General features: G+C 36.8%; 1 pseudogene; it reads left to right on the plus strand.

Moving 5' to 3' along the window:
* Window positions 1-390: 390 nt before the first annotated feature.
* The window catches only part of LOC114046503, a 181,485-nt pseudogene continuing 161,622 nt past the window's right edge, over window positions 391-20,253 (plus strand).

The following is a 20,253-nucleotide window of genomic DNA, read 5'->3' on the forward strand; positions in this document are numbered from 1 at the left end:
AAAAAAGTTGGGGTGAAACAATCTTGGAACCTAAGAAACTTGAAAGATTGGCAAGAAAGGTCTGTCTCACTCAGGTAAAAGAGTAGTGCAGTCTAGAACAGGAATCATCCCAGCAAACCCCACCTCAGTAAACCAGTGGTAGATCCTGAGCCTCAGTATGGTGGAGAAGGCAAACATCAACACCAGGACCCCCCATGTGCCTCAGTATAGTCAGAGGAAAATTCAGAATCCAGATCTGAGAACCACCACATGCTTCAGCATAGCCCTGGGCAAACAGCCCATCTCCATCTACCAGACCTCCACTTGCTTTAGTCTAACCTTGGGGAAACAAGTAAACTCCTACAGAAGACTAAGCAAGCAGGAAGCAAACAGGCCCCTAGCATGTGCATCATGATAACAGGCAGCCACCAACAGCCAGACTTCTGTGTGCTTCAGTATAGCCTTGGGGAAACACAGAAACCCCACCATCCCCAGCACATGCCAGAAACCACTAATAGGACAACAGCTCAGCACCAGACCTTTATAATCTCTAACGGAACCAGCCCCACATCCCACCATGCTTTCAGTTGCAGCACCAGACACAAAGGTACTGCATGGGCCTCAGGGAAACATCAGTATAGCACAAGGTAAAGAGCTAGAACCTGCAGTCCCTGACACAAGAAGCAAGAGGCAGTGCCCCTTCCAAACAAGGAGCAGAGCTCAAATTTAAAAGAAAGGAGAAAGTCAAAAAAATGAGCAAAAAAACCTAAAAAATAATCTGGCCATACAAAGTTATTATGGTAACAGGGAAGATCAAGACACATAGATTACCCGAGATCCAGTAGTAGCATAGTAACCTAATATTTGATAAACACAAAGACTCTAGATTTTAGAATAAGAACTCACTATTTGACAAAAAATACTGTGGGGAAAACTGAAAAACAATATGACACAAACTAGGTATAGACCAACATTTCAAACCATATACCAAGAAAAGGTCAAAATGGGTGCATGACTTAGACATAAAGAGTGATATCATAAGCAAAGTAACAGAACAAGAAATAGTCTACTTGTCAGATCTGTGCAGAGGAGAAGTCTTCATGGCCAAACAAGAGATAGAGAGCCTCATAAAATGTAAAATTGACAACTTTAATTAAATTAAGAAGTTTTTGTGTAAACAAAACCAATGTAACTAAGATTAGAAGGAAATCAGAAAGCTGGGAAGAAATCTTTATAGCAAGTGTCTCTGAGAAAGGCATCATTTCTCAAATATATAGAGAATTGAGTCAAATGTATAAGAATACAAGCCATTCCCCAACTGATAAATGGTCTAATGATAGGAACAGACATTTTTTCAGGTGAAGAAATCAAGCTATGTATAGCCATATGAAGAAGTGCTCTAAATCACTTTTGATTAGAAAAATGCAAATTAAAACAACCACCTCACACCTATCAGATTGGCTAATATGACAGAAAAGAAAAATGAAAAATGTTGTAGAATTAGGAAAATTGGGACACTAATGACCTGTTCATAGAGGTCTGAACTGATTCAAACATTCTAGAGAGCAATTTGGAACAATGCCCAAAGGGCAGCCAAACTATACATATCCCTTGATCCAGCAATACTACTATTAGGTCTGTAACCCAAAGAGATCATAAAAAAGGGGAAGGGATCTATATGTTCAAAAATATTCATAGCAACCTTTTTCATGGTGGCAAAATGTTAGAAATTGAGGGGATAACCATCAATTGGGAAATAGCTGAACAAACTGTGGTATATGAATATAATGGAATACTACTATGCAATAAGAAATGATGAGTAGGAAGATTTCTGAAAATCCTGGAAGTACATATATGAACTGATGCAAAGAGCAGAACCAGGAAAACATTGCACTCAGTATCAGCAACACCAGGTGATGATTAACTATGAATGATTCAGATCTTCCCAGCAACACAATTATCCAAGTCAAATACAAAGGACTCATGAAGGAAAATGCTATCCACATCCAGCTAAAAAACTGATGGATTCTGAATGAGGATTGAAGCATATTTTTTCACTTACTTTATTTTTTGCATGTTTTTTTCTCTTGATTTATTTTTTACATCTGTGACTAATATGGAAATATGTTTTACATAATAGTGCATATATGGCCTATATAAAATTGCCTAGCATTTTTGGAAACAGAGAGAAGGAGGGAGGGAGAAAAATTCAGAACTTGAAATCTTGTAAAATGAATGCTAAAAATTGTCATCACATGCAGTTGAGAAAAAATAAAATACTATTAAAAATGAAACAAAAAACAATCAAGAAATAAGGTAGTTTCATACAATGAATAATCTATATATTGAAGCCCAGCTATCCTAACATAGCCTTTCACATTTTTTCTTGTACTTCACATCTCTTGCTAGTTCCAAGTTCATTGCAAACCTCAGGAAATCATTTTGATTCTGATGGTACTGAGGCTTTTAAATTTGGACATTATGCATTAACTTTTTTTTCTAGCCTCAGAACTCCCATTCTTCATGAAGTCTTCATTCTTACCCTGAATAATGATAACCACAAATAAAATGTGAAAGAAAATACATCATTCTGGCAAGTAAGGAGAATAATTGTTTGTTTTCCAACTTTATATATAGAAAAGCTTCATAAATTAAAAAAGAGAGAGCTGAAGCTATCATTCAGCAGCTGATATAAAATACTAACATTCAGGAGTTCATCAATTATTGTGTGATAACTTCCTACTAAGTGCACTGAACTATGTTTGGAGCCATAGGGCACATTAAAAATTTATAAGACCAAGTAGTTGGCAATCTTTTTTTTTTAAGCAATGTGCCTATAGAACCTTACCCTCCCTTATCATCCTCTGAAAGCCCAGAAAATATCACCCCAGGAAAAACCCTGGAATAGTTGAACCAGAAGAAAGATGGGGTGCAGCAGTCCAGTAGACCAGGTAGCTTGAGGGATTAACAGGAAAGGTCACTCTTGCCCTGGGAGAAGGGTTGCAGTATGGAATAGGAAGTGTCCCAGCAAACTAGCAGAAAGCCCCACCTTGACTTCTGCTTCTGGGAGCCAAGATGGTGGAGTAAGAAGTAAGTCACTCTTACCTCCCTTATCAACCTCTGAAATCCCAGAAAATATCACCCCAGGAAAAACCCTGGACTAGTTGAACCAGAAGAAAGATGGGGTGCAGCAGTCTAGTAGCCCAGGTACCTTGAGGGATTAATGGGAAAGGCCCCTCTTTCCCTAGTGGAAGTGGAGGAGTATGGAACAGGAGGCATCCCAGCAAGCTGGCAGAAAGCTCCACCTCAGCATATGAGGAGGAGATCCTGAAACCCAGGTGGTAGAGCAGGCAAACACCAACAGCTGGACCCCAGAGAGCCTCACTGAGGGCAAGGGAACCAGAGTAAACCAGCTCAGAGAACCACCATGTGCCCTAGCATTCTACAGCAGTCTCCCAGTGCCTCAGCAAAACTCTATGAAGCACTCAAAAGGTCCCCAGGTGGATAAACATCCTGCAACATCCATCTGAAAGGAGCTGAAGAAAGCAAAAGGAAAATAAGGCAAACTCCAGGGGTCAGATGACCCAATCCCACCCCTAGAGTTCTAGTGTTGCTGATTCCAGCCAAACACCAGGTAAGTTGCCGGAACCCTACAGCCTCCAACTGCCAACATTGGAGGCCCCAGCACACAAAGCCAGTGATCAGACCCAAGGCTCCCAACACAAGAAGTTTGGGCCAGTGCCCTCTGCTCCCCAGCAGGAGAGCTCAATCTCTTTAAAGGCCAGGAAATAAACAAACACCATGAGCAATAATAAACATACCATAGATTCATATTATGAGAACAGTGAAGATCAAGGCAAAAATTCTGAAGAGGAAAACATTGTCAACAAATTCACATCTGGAATCTCAAAAGAGAATATGAATTAGTATGAAGCCCACAAAGCATTCTTAGAAAAGCTCAAGAAGGATTTTAAAAGTCAAATGAGGGAGGTAGAAGAGTCCTTAAAAATACAATTGGCCAACTGGAAAAAAGTACACTGAAGAAAACAAGTCCCTAAAAAATAAAATTAGCCAAATGCAGAAGGAGGTACAAAATCTAATACAAGAAAACAATTTGTTAAAAATCAGAATCAGGCAAATGGAAGCTAATGATTCTATGAGAGAGCAAGAACCAGTCAAACAGAAACAAAAGAATGAAAAAATAGATGAAAATGTAAAATACTTCATTGGCAAAACAACTGACCTGGAAAATCAATCCAGGAGAGACAATTTAAAAAGTATTGGTCTACCTGAAAATCATGATGAAAAAAAGAACCTGGACAGTATCTTTCAGGAAATCATAAAGGAAAACTGCCCTGAAGTCCTAGAACCATAGGGTAAAATAACCATAGAAAGAATCCGCCAATCACTTCCTGAAAGAGATCCCAAATTGAAAATGGTAATTCCAAAATTACCAGATCAAAGAGAAAATACTGCAAGAAGAAACACTTTAAATATCATGGAACCACAGTCAGGATTACACAGGACCTTGCAGCTTCTACATTAAAAAATTGTAGGGTGTGGAATATGATATTCAGTAAGGCAAAGGAGCTTGGATTACAACCAAGAATCAATGAAAATAAGCATGATCTTTCAGGGAGGAGAAGACTATTCAATGAATAGAGGACTTCCATACCTTCCTGATAAAAAGACCAGAGCTTACCATAAAATTTGATCTTCAAATACAAGACTCAAGAGAGAAATAAAAAGGCAAACAGGACAGAAAGATACAACATGTTGTTAATAAGGGCAAAATGTTCACATACCTGCAAGGGAAGATGACACTTGTAACTCTTGAGAACTGTATTGTTATTACACCATGTTAAAGGGGTATGCATAAAGGGGGTGGATATAAGTTGATTTTGATGTAATGGTAAAAAAAAAACCTAATCAAGTGGGTTAAATGGATCCAAGTAAGTGGATTAATCTGATCTAAGAAAATGTACTGAGAGAAAGGAAAGGAGGGGGCAGACAAAGGTAAATTACATTACAGGAAAAAGCACAAAAACCTATTATGGCAGAGGGAAAGAAGGGAGGGAAATGAGCATTTTTTGAACCTTACTCTCATCAGATTTGACTCAAGAAGGAAATGACATAATCAGTTAGGTATAAAAATCCAATGTGCTCTCTAGGCAGTAGGAAGGAAAAGGGGAAAGAAAAGGAAGGGAGGACAGAAAAGAGGTAAGAAGTAGTAAGGATAAAGGGGAAGAAAAGGGAAGGGGCTAATAGAAGGGAGACAGGAATGAGGGAGGTGGTGGTTGAAAGTAAAACACTAGTGAGGAGGGAAAAGGAGAAAGGAGAAAGAAAAGCATAAGGGAGGGGGGAGGAAGGATGGAGAGAAAGACACAAATAGGAATCATAACTGCAAATGTAAATGGGGTTAACTCTCCCATAAAAGAGAAACAGATAGCAGAATGGATTAAAAACCATAATCCTACAATATGTTGTTTACAGGAAACACATTTGAAAAAGAGTAACACACACAGAGGGTAAAGGTAAAAGGCTGGAGCACAATATATTATGCTTCAGCTGAAGTAAAAAAAAAAGCAAGGGTAGCAATCCTGATCTCAGACAAAGGAAAAAACAAAAGTAGATCTTACCAAAATAGATAAGGAAAGAAACTCCATCTTGCTAAAAGGCACCATAGACAGTGAAATAATATCATTACTAAACATATATGCATCAAATGGTATGTCATCCAGATTCTTAGAGGAGAAGTTCAGGGAGTTACAGGAAGAAATAGACAGGAATGCCATACTAGTGGGGGACCTCAACCTCCCCCTCTCTGAACTAGATAAATCTAACCACAAAATAAACAAGGAAGAACCTAAGGAGGTGAATAGAATATTAGAAAAGTTAGATACTATAGACCTCTGAAGAAAATTGAATGGGGATAGAAAGGAATGTATTTTTTTCTAGGCAGTACATGGCACATACACAAAAATTGACCATGTACTAGGGCATAAAAACCTCACGATACAATGCAGAAAAGCAGAAATATTTAATGCATCCTTTTCAGATCATGATGCAATAAAATTATATGTAATAAAGGTCCATGGAAAGATAGTCTAAAAAATAATTGCAAACTAAATAATCTAATCTGAAAAAATGATAGGGTCAAACAATAAATCATAGAAACAATCAATAACTTCATTCAAGAGAATGACAATAATGAGATAACATACCCAAATTTATGGGATGCAGCAAAAGCAGTTGTTAGGGAAAGTTTTATATCTCTAAATGCTTACATGAATAAAATAAAAAAAGAGGAGATCAATGAATTGGTATACAACTGAAAAAAAAAAGCTAGAAAAAGAATGAGTTAAAAATCCTCAACTGAACACCAAATTAGAAATATTGAAAATCATAAGAGAAATTAAGAAAAGTGAAATTAAGGAAATTATTGAACTAATCAATAAAACTAAGAGCTGGTTTTATGAAAAAAAAACAATAAAATAGATAAACCTTTGGTTAATTTAATTTAAAAAAAGAAAGAAGAAAACCAAATTATCAGTATCAAAAATGAAAAGGGTGAATCCACCACCAAGGAAGAGGAAATTAAAACAATAATTAGGAACTATTTTGCTCAATTGTATGCCAATAAATTTGTCAATCTTAATGAAATAAATAAATATTTACAAAAATATAAATTGCCCAGATTAACAGAAGAAGTAAAATACTTAAACAACACCATCTCAGAAAAAGAAATTGAACAAGTCATTGATGAACTCCCTAGGAAAAAAATCTCCAGGATCAGATGGATTTACAAGCAAATTCTATTAAACATTTAAAGAACAATTAATTTCAATACTATATAGACTATTTGGGAAAATGGGTGAAGAAGTAGTCTTACCAAATTCTTTTTATGATACAAATGTGGTGCTGATACCTAAAATGGGAAGAGTCAAAACATAGAAAGAAAATTATAGACCAATTTCTCTAAAGAATATAGATGCAAAAATTTTAAAGAAAATATTAGCAAGTAGATTACAGCAACTTATCACAAGAATAATGCACTATGACCAGGTAGGATTTATACCAGGAATGCAGGGCTGGTTCAATATTAGGAAAACTATCAGCATAATTGATCATATCAACAATTAAACTAACAGAAACCACACGATCATCTCAATAGATCCATAAAAAGCTTTTGACAAAATACAACACGTATTCCTATTAAAAACATTAGAGATCATAGGAATAAATGAAGTCTTCCTTAAAATAATAAATAACATCTACCTAAAGCTTTCAGCAAGCATCATATGTAATGAGGACAAGCTAGAAGCATTTCCAGTAAGATTGGGGGTGAAACAAGGATGTCCATTATCACCACTGTTGTTCAATATCGTACCGGAAATGTTAGCTTTAGCAATAAGAGAAGAAAAAGATATTGAAGGTATTAGAATAAGCAAAAAAGAAACAAAGCTATCACTATTTGCAGATGATATGATGATATACTTAGAGAATCCTAGAGAATCAAGTAAAAAACTACCTGCAATAATAAATAAGTTTAGCAAAGTTGCAGACCACAAAATAAACCCACATAAATCATCAGTGTTTCTATATATTACCAACAAAGCCCAACAGCAAGAGATAGAAAGAGAAATTCCATTTAAAGTTACTATGGACATTATAAAATATTTAGCAGTCTACCTCCAGAAAAAAAAAAACCCAGGAACCATATGAACACAATCACAAAACACTTTTCACACAAATAAAGTCAGATCTAAATAAGTGTAAAAATATCAGTTGCTCATGGGTAGGCCAAGCTAATATAATAAAAATGACAATTCTACCTAAGCTAATTTACTTATTCAGTGCCATATCAATCAAACCACCAAAAATATTTTATTGAGTTGGAAAAAATAATAACAAGATTCATTTGGAATAATAAAAGGTCCAGAATATCAAGGGAACTAATGAAAAGAAATGCAGGCAAAGGTGGCCTAGCCATTCCAGATCTTAAATTGTATTATAAAGTAGTAATCATCAAAACTGCTTGGTACTGTCTAAGAAATAAGGTAGTGGATCAGTGGAATAGGTTAAATATGCAAGACACAGTCTTCAATGACTATAGTAATCTATTATTTGATAAACCCAAAGACCCCAGCTTCTGGGATAAGAACTCATTCTTTGACAAAAACTCCTGGGAAAACTGGAAAAGAGTATGGCAGAAACTATGCATAGATCAAAATCTCACACCATATACCAAAATAAAGTCAAAACAGGTTCATGGTTTAGATATAAAGGCTGATACTATAAGCAAACTGGGAGAGCAAGGATTAGTTTACCTATCATATTTATGGAGAACAGAAAAATTCATGACCAAACAGGAAATAGAGAACATTATGAAAAGCAAAATGGATAACTTTGATTACATTAAAATGAAATATTTTTTGCACAAACAAAGTCAATGCAACCAAGATTAGAAGAAAAGTAGAAAATTGAGAAAGAATTTTTACAACCAGTGTCTCTGATAAGGGCGTCATTTCTAAAATATATCAAGAATTAAGTCATATTTATAAGAATACAACTCATTCCCCAATTGATAAATGGTCAAAGAATATGAACAGGCAGTTCCCAGATGAAGAAATTAAAGCCTTCTATAGTCATATAAAAAAAGTTCTAAATCACTATTGATTAGAGAAATGCAAATCAAAACAAGTCTGAGGTACCATATCACACATATCAGATTGGCCAACATGACAAAACAGGAAAATGACAAATAATGGAGAGGATGTGGGAAAATTGGAACACTATTGCATTCTTGGTGGAGTTGTGAAATGATCCAACCATTTTGGAGACCAATTTGGAACTATGTCCAAAGGGTTATAAAAATGTGCACACCCATTGACCTAGCAATAGCACTTCTAGGGCTATATCCTAGAGAGATCATACAAATGGGAAAAAGACCCACATTTACAGGATACTTATAGTAGCTCTTTTTGTGGTGGTAAAGAATTGGAAATTGAAAGGATGCCCATCAATTGAGAATGACTGAACAAGTTGAGGTATATGGATGTAATGGAATACTATTGTGCTGTAAGAAATGATGAACAGGTTGACTTCAGAAAAACCTGGAAAGACTTGTATGGTCTGATGCTGAGTGAAGTGAACAGAACCAGGAGAATGTTTTACACAGTAACAGCCACATTGTATGATGACTAATATTGATAGACTCAACCCTTCTCAGCAATTTAAGGATCTAAGACATCTCCAAAGGCCTCATGATGGAAAATGCTATCCACAAAGAAGAAAGAACCGTGGAGTTTGAATGTAGATTGAAGAATACTATTTGTTGTTTTTTATTTCTGTTGTGTTTTGTTTCCTCTTTCTGATGGTTCCTCCTATTGATTCTAATTCTTACTTACAACATCACTAATGTGAAAATATGTTTAATAGGAATGTATATGTATAACCTGTATCAGATTGTGCACACTCTTGGGGAGGGAGGTGGGGAGGGAGAAGGAGAAAAATTTAAAACTCAAAAGCTTATTGAAGTGATGGTTGATAATTCAAAATACATTAATTTTTTAAAAAAAGAAATGTACCTAAACTTCTGAGAAAAATTCATATCAAAACAGATTTAATAAATTGCAACTTTTATGACAAAGTAACAAGACATTAAGATTTAGCCGATAGAGACTTGGAACTGACACTTAGGTTGTAAAATGAGTCAGAGTAAGGGAATACGGACACTGAAAGTGCAAGCAAGTCCAGAAGTTAATTGAAATGTGGTTCAAGAGCATAGATTGTGCATAACGATGGGTATGAGGGATATGATTGTACAGGTAAATAGAAAACTGCAAGATTTGTTCATAGACAGAAAGTACAGGTGGGAGACAATTGTCATTAGCTGAAGGCACAGAGCAATTGAAAGATGTAGTTCCTCTAGGTCCTCCCCAGTGCTGCCTTTTGACTGAATACAAACTTCACTTAATAAATCTCCCTAATAAAAGGATTTGTTCTTCAAAACTTGTACTCAGTCAAAAGGCCACACCCAAGGATCTAGAAGGTCACATGTGGCCTCAAGGCAGCAGGTTCCCTACCCCTGAACCAGTCTATCTATGTAAGCAGGAATAGGACAGTTTGCTTGAGGCACAGGCCACCTTGCCTTTGTACTCTAGTGCTTGGAACAGTACTTGGTAAATTATAAACTTATATACCTTTTTCATTCATTCATTCACTTAACTCATTCATTCACTCAAGTATCTTTTGAAATGGACAACATGCAGGCAATTTGTCCTACTTTATACCTTCAATTCATCCTTTATGATTTGACTGTTGCTTGTATCCTTTGGGGCATAATTGAAACACAGGAGGAGGTGTGCATTTCATTGTTATTCCTACCTCCCAATTGTGTTATGAAGGAAATTGATCTTCTCCTGATAGGCTAAAATATTAAGTGGCAATTATGTTTTATCATTCTTTAAATCCATTTGATTTAATAAGCTTCCTCCACCAAAGTTCTATTAAGGCACCAAAGAAGAATGTCTGAGTTTGCAAAAGCTAAGCTAGCAGATATTCAACCTCTGACATAGTGCTATGAAACAGCTTCAAATGTGAGACCAACAGTGAACTGTTATCTTAGGTAAGATTATTTAGAGCTCTAATATACCTAATATGTCATTCAGCCAAAATCCATCATAATGAAACTGAAGCCTAGAGAGGCTAAATTACTTGCTAAGGTCATATATGTAGTAAGTATCATAGCTGCAATTCAAGCAGGTCCTTTGACTCACAGTTCAGTACTCTTCACTTTGCCATGTTATCTCCATCACTTAGAAGTTATGCCATCAAACTCTGACAAAGTAACCATGACATGTTTATCAATTATAAACAATTATTGCTTTATGTAAATGGATGATTCTTAAAAAGACCTCTACAGAAAACATAATACATTTTTTTCCACAGAGAGACAGAAAGTGAGCCTCAAGTCCATGACAGAAGGAAATTGCACACAGTTGAAGGACAAGTGGGGGTTAGGGACAGAGGAACATGCCAATGCAAGACCAGACCCATGCCTGTTGTCCTGGCCAGAACCAAAAGGAGTGGGGAGGGGTAGGGAGACTGGGACTCAGGTAGGAGAGGATGGGTGACAAGAAGGCCAGAGACAGACATATAGTACCTAAGCATGGAAGTATGGAAGAGGGTGTGGGGGGCAGAGTAAGGCAAAGGTCTTTTCTCTCTGGGCTGGAAGTCACAAGCCAAGCCCCAGATTCTGAGGCCTGCTTTCACTTGGAGGTCTTTTTTTTCTGTTTCTTTTTTTGTTTGTTTGTTTTTGTTTGTTTTTTTCGGTAGAGGGGTAGGAGGCCATGGAGAGTTGAAAGAGAGACAGGAATGAAAAGAGATCACACAGTACTGTACAGTAAGGTTAACATTTTTTTTTTGGAATGCAGATTTCTTTCATAATTTTTTTACTTATAGTCAAATTTGCAACGTGATTTTATGTAAAGTGAGAACTTTCTGTATTTACAAATCCAATTCCTCAGATTGTGCAATCTACAGACTAGACCTAAAACATGCAATTATTTCCACCATAGCCTGCTCTAGGTATCATTGCTTGGTTCAGTGGCACAGATGTCATAGGTAGAGGACATAAATCTTGCACACTGTAGATCCCCATAAGAATAGTCACCCAACAATGATGATTTTTTTTTCTGACTAAAACAAGTTATATTAAACCATTTACTGGGGCTTGAAAGAGCTGCAATCTGGATAATTATTGAAATCACAGCTTTTTAAAGGTTTAGAAGTAGGGAGTGCTTCTAAGAGTGTTCTCCAGGATTAAAATAAAGACAGCTTGTCAAAATGTATAGTGTCATAGTTAAGACTTGGAGTCAGGAGAGAGGATTCTGGGAAGATAGGTCAGATTCTGGAAGTAGGTCAGAAAATTCCAAGCTCTTAAGATTTTACCGCACAAAAGAGATGAAAAAACCCCTCAAGGCAAATATTGAGCAGTAAAACTAAATAAGAGTATGGGGGAACAAGGGTCCTCCTGGGACAATCTGAGAAGATCTGAAGAAAAATATCAGGATGAGTTTTGGTCCCTGTGAAGAGTAAACACCCCCAGTCTAGGTCCTATATCTGCTTAAATAACAAGCAGCAAGCCCTGAGGTTAGCTAAGTTGGGAGGCTGCCATGGCCCCACAGTAAGAGGATTTGGGCATCTGAGCAAGAGAAGATCAAGGGAACCTCTACTTACAAGGAACACCACACCCAGTTGTGCTGCAGAGATGCTGGGGGGTGAGAAGGAACCAGCACATGCCCAATGAGTCCAGAAGCAGTTGAGCAGGGATGCTGTTGACTGTGGGAACATAGGAGAGGCTGGAGATCTCCATTTCAGTTCAGAGTGGGGAATTAAAGGAGGATCTGAGGCCAGAGACACCGCACCTCATACCATAGCACTGGAAATGATTTCAAAAACTAAGCTACTAATTTTAAAAATGCATAGGAAAAGGAGAAATAATCTGACCATAGAGAGTTACTACGGGAACAGATCTTCATCTTCAGAGGAGGATACTGAAGCAAAGAAATCCTCTTCTACCCCAATGAGTAACATCAAACAGTCACCTGCCCAAAAAGAATTCATAAAATAATTTTTAAAAGACTTTAAAATTCAAATGAGAGAGTAAGGAAAAACTAAAAAAAAAAAAAATCCAAGAAAAGATTATGAAAGGAAAGTCAACTAATCAGAAAAGGAGATGCAGAATCTTAAGAAAGAAAATTATTCCTTGAAAATCAGAATTGTGCAAGAGGAAGCCAGTGAAGTTATGAGATGAAAAAATAATAAAGCAAAATATAAAGAATGAACAATAATAGAAGAGAATGTGAAGCATCTCATAAGAAAAACAACTCATCAGGAGAATAAATAAATTAGAGAAAATATAATAATGATCAGACTACCAGAAAGGTATGATAAAAAAAGAAATCTTTTTTTCCAATGCCTAATAATTTTTTAAATTAATTAAATTTTAGTTTTCAACATCCAATTCCATTAGCTTTTTTTTTATTATTATTTTTAGGCAATTGGGGTTAAGTGACTTGCCCAGGGTCACACAGCTAGTAAGTGTTAGGTGTTTGGTGTGAGGCTCGATTTGAACTCAGGTCCTTTTGACTTCAGGGCTGGTGCTCTATCCACTGCACCACTTAGTTGCCCTTCCATTAGCTTTTGAGTTTTAAATTTTCTCTTCCCTCACTCCTCTCCCCTCTTGAAGACAGCTTGTAATCTTATATAGGCTCTACATATGCATTCATATTAAACATATTTTCACATTAGTCATGCTGTGAAGAATTAGGACCAATGAGAGAAACCACCAAAAAGAAGAAACAAAACAACAACAAGAAAAGAGAGCAAATGGTGTGCCTTGATCCACATTCAGACTCCATACTTCTTTCTCTGAATGTGGACAGCATTTTCCATCATGAGTCTTTTTGAGTTGTCTTAGATCCTTGCATTGCAGAGAAGAACAAAGTTTATGAAACCTAAACATCACATGTGGTTGTTACTGTGCACAGCATTCTCCTGGTTCTGCTCACTTCACTCGGCGTCAGTTTATATAAGTCTTTCCAGGTTTTTCTGAAGTCTGCCATTTCATCATTTCTGATAGCACAAAAGTATTCCATTATATTCATATACCACAACCTGTTACCTGCAATTTCCAATTCCTAGCCACCACAAAAAGAACTGCTATAAATATTTTTGTACATGTGGGTCTTTTTTTTCTCATTTGTATAATCTCTTTGGGATGAGAAATGGCATTGCTGGGTAAATGGGTATGTGTAGTTTTATAGCCTTTTCGGTATAGTTTCATTAGTTCACAATTCCACCAATGATGTATTAATGTTCCATTTTCCCCACATCTTCTCCAACATTCATCATTCTCCTATTTTGTCATGTTAGCCAATCTGGTAGGTGTGATGTGGTACCTCAGAGTCATTTTGGGTTGCATTTCACTAATCAATAGTTATTTAGAGCATTTTTTTCATATGATTATAGATGGCTTTAATTTCTTCATTTGCAAACTGCCTGTTCATATTCTTTCACCATTTATTAATTGGGGAATGACTTGAATTCTTATAAATTTTATCAGTTCTCCTTATATGTTAGAAATGAGGCCTTTTTCAGAGACACTGGTTGTAAGAATTCTTTCCCAGATTTCTGCTTTCCTCCTAATCTTGGATGCATTGGCTTTGTTTGTGCAAAACCTTTTAAATTTAATGTAGTCAAAATTATCTATTTTGCATTTCATAATCCTCCCTATCTCTTGTTTGGTCATAAATACAACCTTTCTCAATGGATCTGACAGGTAAACTATTCCTTGCTCTTACAGTTTGCTTATATTGTCAGTTTTTATATCTAAATCATGTACCCATTTTGACTTTATTTTGGTGTAGGGTGTAAAATGTTGGTCTGTTCCCAGTATCTGCCATACTCTGTTCTAGGTTTCCTAGCAATTTTTGTTAAATAGTAAGTTCTTATCCCAGAAGCTAGAGTCTTTGGATATTTCAAACAGTGGATTACTATAGTCATTGCTATTTTGTATTGCATACCTAAACTATTCCATTGATCCAATACTCTATTTCTTAGCCAGTACCAAGTAGTTTTCATGACTGCTGCTTTATAGTACAATTTGAGATCGGGTACAGCTAGGCCACTGTATTTGTTGTTTGACCCATTCATACTTTAAAAAAAAATTTTTTTAAGATTCATTAATTTATTTATTTTTAGTTTTCAACATTCACATCCACAAGATTTTGAGTTCCACATTTTCTCCCCATCTCGTCCTTCCCCAACCCCAAGACAGCATGCATTATGAATACCCTTTACCTTAATCTGTCTTTCCTTCTATCTCTCCCCACTTGTCTCATTTCCTGTTTCTTCTATTTTTCTATAGGGCAGGATAGATTTCTATACCCCATTGCCTGTATATCTTATTCCCCAGTTGCATATGAAAACATTCTTTTTAAATTTGTTTATAAAACTTTGGGTTCCAAATTTTCTCCCTTCCTCCTTCCCCACCCACCCTCATTGAGAAGGCAAGCAACTTGATACAGGTTATACTTGTATAGTCATGCAAAACACTTCCATAGTAGTCATGCTGTGGAAAACTAACTCTATTTCCCTTTGTCCTATTCCACCCCATTTATTCTATTCTCTCTTTTGACCCTGTCCCTCCTTAGAAGTGTTTGCTTCTGATTACCCTCTCCCCCAATCTGCCCTCCACTCTATAATCTACCCCTTTTATCTCCTTCCCCTCAGTTTTCCTGTAGGGTAAGATAGCTTTGCATACCCAATTGAGTGAGTATGTTACTTCCTCCTTAAGCCAAATCCAGTGAGAATAAGATTCACTCATTCTTTTTCACCTTCCCCCACTTCCACTCCACTGTAAAAGCCCTTTCTTGTCTGTTTTATGTGAGATAATTTACCCCATTCTAGCTCTCCCTTTCTCCTTGTCCCAGTATAGTCCTCTCTCACCCCTTAATTTTATCCTCCAGATATTACCCATTCATCTTCAACTCACCGTGTGCCCTCTATTAATCCATCTATACATATATTTTTCTTCCTTCCAACTATCCTAATACTGACAAAGGTCTCATGAGTTATAAATATCATATTTCCATGTAGGAATGTAAACAGTTCTACCTTAGTAAGTCCCTTATGATTTCTCTTTCCTGTTTACCTCTTCATGCTTCTCTGAAGTCTTGTATTTGAAAACCAAATTTTCTATTCAACTCTGTTCTTTTCAGCAAGAATGCTTGAAAGTCCTCTACTTCAATGAATGCCCATTTTCCCCCTGAAGCATTATACTTAATGTTGCTGGGTAGGTGATTCTTGGCTGAATCCTATCTCCTTTTCCCTCTGGAATATCATATTACAAGCCAGGAATATAGCCGCTAAATCCTTTATGATTCTGATTGCATTTCCACAATACTTGAATTGTTTCTTCCTCAGTGCTTGTAATATTTTCTCCTTGACCTGGGAACTTTGGAATTTGGCTACAATATTCCTAGGAGTTTTCCTTTGGGGATCTATTTCAGGAGGTGATCAGTGAATTCTTTCAATTTCTATTACACCTTCTGGTTCTAGAATATCAGGGCAGTTTTCCTTGATAATGTCTTGAAAGATGATGTCTAGGCTCTTTTTTTTTTGTCATGGTTTTCAGGTTGTCCAATAATTTTTAAATTATATCTCCTGGATCTATTTTCCAGGTCAGTTGTTTTTCTAATGAGATATTTCACATTGTCTTCTTTTTTTTTCTTTCTCTCAGTTTTAATTACAATGTCTTGATTTCTCAAAAAATCACTAGGTTCCAAATGCTCCATTCTAATTTTTAAGGAAGCATTTTCTTCAGTGAGTTTTTGGACTTCCTTTTCCACTTGGCCAATTCTGCTTTTGAAGGCATTCTTCTCCTCATTGTTTTTTTGGACCTCTTTTGCCATTTGGGTTAGTCTATTTTTAAGGTGTTATTTTCTTCAGTATTTTTTTTGGGTCTCCTTTAGCAAGCTATTGACTAGTTTTTTCATGATTTTCTTGCATCTCTCTCATTTCTCTTCCCAATTTTTCCTCTACTTCTCTTACTTGCTTCTCAAATTTCCTTTTGAGCTCTTCCACGGCCGGGGACTAATTCATATTTTTCTTGGAGGCTTTGGATGTAGGAGCTTTGACTTTGTTGTCTCCTCTGGTTGTATTTTTTTATCTTCTTTGTCACCAAAGAAAGATTCTATAGTATGACTTTTTGTGAGGTTTGCTCATGATCCCAGCCAATTATTTGAGTTTTAAACTCTTTGTTAAGGTAGGGGTCTTCTTCCAATATGGAGAATGTACTGTCCCAAGCTTTGGGGGGTTTGTGCAGCTATTTCAGAGATACTTCTAGGGACCTGTAAGTTTTCAATTCTTCCAAGGTGGTATGATCAAGAATGAGGTATTTATTCCTTTCCTGGCCTTTATTCTGGTCTATGAGTGACCACAAGCACTCATTTCTTCCTTGAAACTGTGAGGAACATTTCCTCTCCACTGCTACCACAAGCTCCACCACACCAGCACTTCTCCTTGTGTCAGGATCGCCATCCAGAACTGTGACCCAGATCCAAGCACAGGAAAAGCAAGAGAATTCTGTCTTGGCACCAGCAAAAAGATCCTTGCAATCCTCCTCTGATCAGCCACTCGATTCCCACTCAGATTGTGGGCCAGAAGCTCTGTAAACAGCCACCACCCCAGGGCCTCATGGGGCTAGAGCCTGGGACCAAGCATCTCTCTCACCATGCAGTCACAGACTTTCCTACTGACCTTTTAAATTGTCTTTGGCATTTGTGGGTTGAGAAATCTGGACACCACCATAGCTGCCCATGATTCAGTCCTCTCAGGCCTGTTTCAAGGATCACTGAATCCTGTTTTACCTACATGCCCATGCTGAACTGTGTTTCTCTCCCAGCTTCTCATGATACACCTTTCTAATCAATCATCCAGGTTGTCTTGGGCTGGAAATTTGTTTTACTCTGTCTTTTTGTGGGTTCTGCTGCTCTTGAATTTGTTTAGAGCCATTTTTACAGGTATTTGGAGGTGTTTGGGGGAGAGCTCAAGCAAATCACTGCTTTTACTTTGCATCTTGGCTGTGCCCCTTGACCCATTCATTCTTTAAGTTTAGATTATTTCATTTCCAATTAAATTTTAGTCTATTGTTCCATTATCCTTTATTACATGTAATTTTTATTGCATCATGACTTGAAAAAAATGCAGTTAATATTTTAGCATTTCTTCTTTGGATTGTGAGGTTTTATGCCCTAATACATGGTCAATTGTGTGTGTGTGTGTGTGTGTGTGTGTGTGTGTAGATGCCATGTACTGCTGAGAAAAGGGTATATTCCTTTCTATGCCAATTCGATTTTCTCCAGAGGTTAATCACAACTAACTTTTCTAAAATTCTATTCATCTCCTTAACTTCTTCCTGCTTTATTTTGTGGTTAGCTTTATCTAGTTCTGAGAGGGGGAGGTTAAAGTCCCCCATTAGTATGGTTTTATTCTCTATTTCTTCCTGTAACTCCTGTAAATTCTCCTCTAAGAATTTGAATGCTATACCACTTGGTACATATATGATTAGTAGTGATATTACTTCATGGTCTATGGTAGATTTTAGTAGGATGTGGTTTCCTTCCTTATCTCTTTTAATAAGATCTATTTTTGTTTTTGTTTTGTCTTAGAATAGAATTGCTACCCCTTGTTTTTTTTTCTTCAGCTGAAGCAGAATATATTCTACTCCAGCCTTTTATCTTTAATCTGTGTGTATCCCTCTGCTTCAAACATGCTTCTTATAAACAACATATTGTGGGATTATGTTTTTAAATCCACTCTGCTATTTAGTTCCATTTTGGAAGAGTTCATCCCATTCACATTCACCATTATGATTACTATCTGTGTCTCTCCATCCTATTTCTCCTCCTGTTAATGCTTTTCTCTCTCCTTTCCCCCTTTCATTCCTCACTAGAGTTTTGCTTTTGACCATCACTTCCTGCAATCTGCCCTTCCTTCAATCATCTCCCTCCCTTCTTTGCCCCCTTTTCCCTTACTACTTCTTCCCTCCCTTCTATTCTCACTCCCTTTTCTTTCTCCTTTCCCATCCTACCTACTATAGAGTAAGTTAGATTTCTATACCTAACTGATTATGGTATTCCCTCTTTGAGCCAAATCTGATGACAGTAAGATTCAAACAATGCTCATATCCCTCTCTTCTTTCCTTCTGCTGGAATAGATCTTTGTGCCTCTTCATGTGATGCAATTTACCCTTTTCTGCCTCCTCCTTTCTTCTTCTCCCAGTACAATCCCATTTCACCACTTAACTAGATTTTTTATCATCACATGAAAGTCAACTTACACCCACACCCTCTATGTATACCCTTTCTAAATGTTGTAATAAAGATACAGTTCTCAAGAGTTACAAGTATCATCTTCCCTTGTAGATATGTAAACAGCTTGCCCTTATTAATACCATGTTGTTGTTGTTGTTTTCTTTCCAATTTACCTTTTTATGTCTTTCTTGAGTTTTGTGTTTGAAGATCAAATATTCTTTTGAGCTCTGCTCTTTTCATCAGGAAGGCTTGGAAGTCCCCTATTTCATTAAATGTCCATCTTTTCCCCTGAAATATTTTGCTCAGTTTTGCTGGGTAGTTGATACTTGGTTGTACTCCAAGCTCCTTGCCTTACAGAATATCATATTCCAAGCCCTGTGATCTTTTAATGTAGAAACTGCAAGGTCCTACAAAATCTTGACTGTGGTTCCATGATATTTAAATTTTTTCTTTCTGACTGCTTGCAGGATTTTCTCTTTGACCTGATAATTTTGGAATTTGACTATAATATTCCTTGGCATTTTCAATTTGAGATCTCTGTCAAGGGGTGATCTATGGATTCTTTCAATGAATATTTTACTTTCTGGTTCTATAACCTTGGGGCAGTTCTGCTTCATGATTTCCTGAAAGATGTTGTCCATGCTAATTTTTTTTGTCATAGCTTTCAGGTAGACCAATAATTTTTAAATTGTCTCTCCTGGATCTATTTTCCCATGAGGTATTTTACATTTTCTTCTATTTTCTCATTCTTTTGATTTATTTGGACTGATTCCTGATGTTTCATAGCATCATTAATTTCCACTTGTTTTCTTCGATTAGATTTTGTACCTCCTTTTCAATCTAGTCAATTTTAATATTTCAGGAGTTAAGCTCTTCAGTGAGTTTTTGTGTCTCCTTTTGCATTTGGTCAATTCCACATTTTAAGGAGTTGTTTTGTACAGTCAATTTTTGTTCTTCCTTTTCCAAATTATTGACTCTCTCTTGCATACCTCTCATTTCTTTTCCCAATTTTTCTTCTATCTCTCTTTTTTGACTTTTAAAATTCTTCTTGATCTCTTCCAAGAAGGTTTTTTTAGGCTTGAGGCCAGTTCACATTACCCTTTGAGGTTTTGGATGTGGTCATATTGACAATGTTGTTCTCTTCTGAATTTGTGCCTTTATCTTCCCTGTCCACATAGTAAGAATCTATAATCATTGTCTATTTCTGCTTTTTGCTCATGGTGCTTGCATATTTTGTGGCTTTCAAAGTTGAGCTCTCCTGCTGGAGCCCAGGGGACTCAGACCCTATCTTCCTGTGCTGGGGGCCCAGGATCTGGTCACTGACTTTGTGTACTGGGGCCTCAGGTGCTGGCAGCTGGAGGCTGTAGGGGGCTGGTAGTTTACCTGGTGC

The sequence above is a fragment of the Vombatus ursinus genome, unplaced genomic scaffold (assembly GCF_900497805.2).
Source record: "Vombatus ursinus unplaced genomic scaffold, bare-nosed wombat genome assembly UNPS02014784.1, whole genome shotgun sequence".
NCBI lineage: Eukaryota > Metazoa > Chordata > Mammalia > Diprotodontia > Vombatidae > Vombatus > Vombatus ursinus.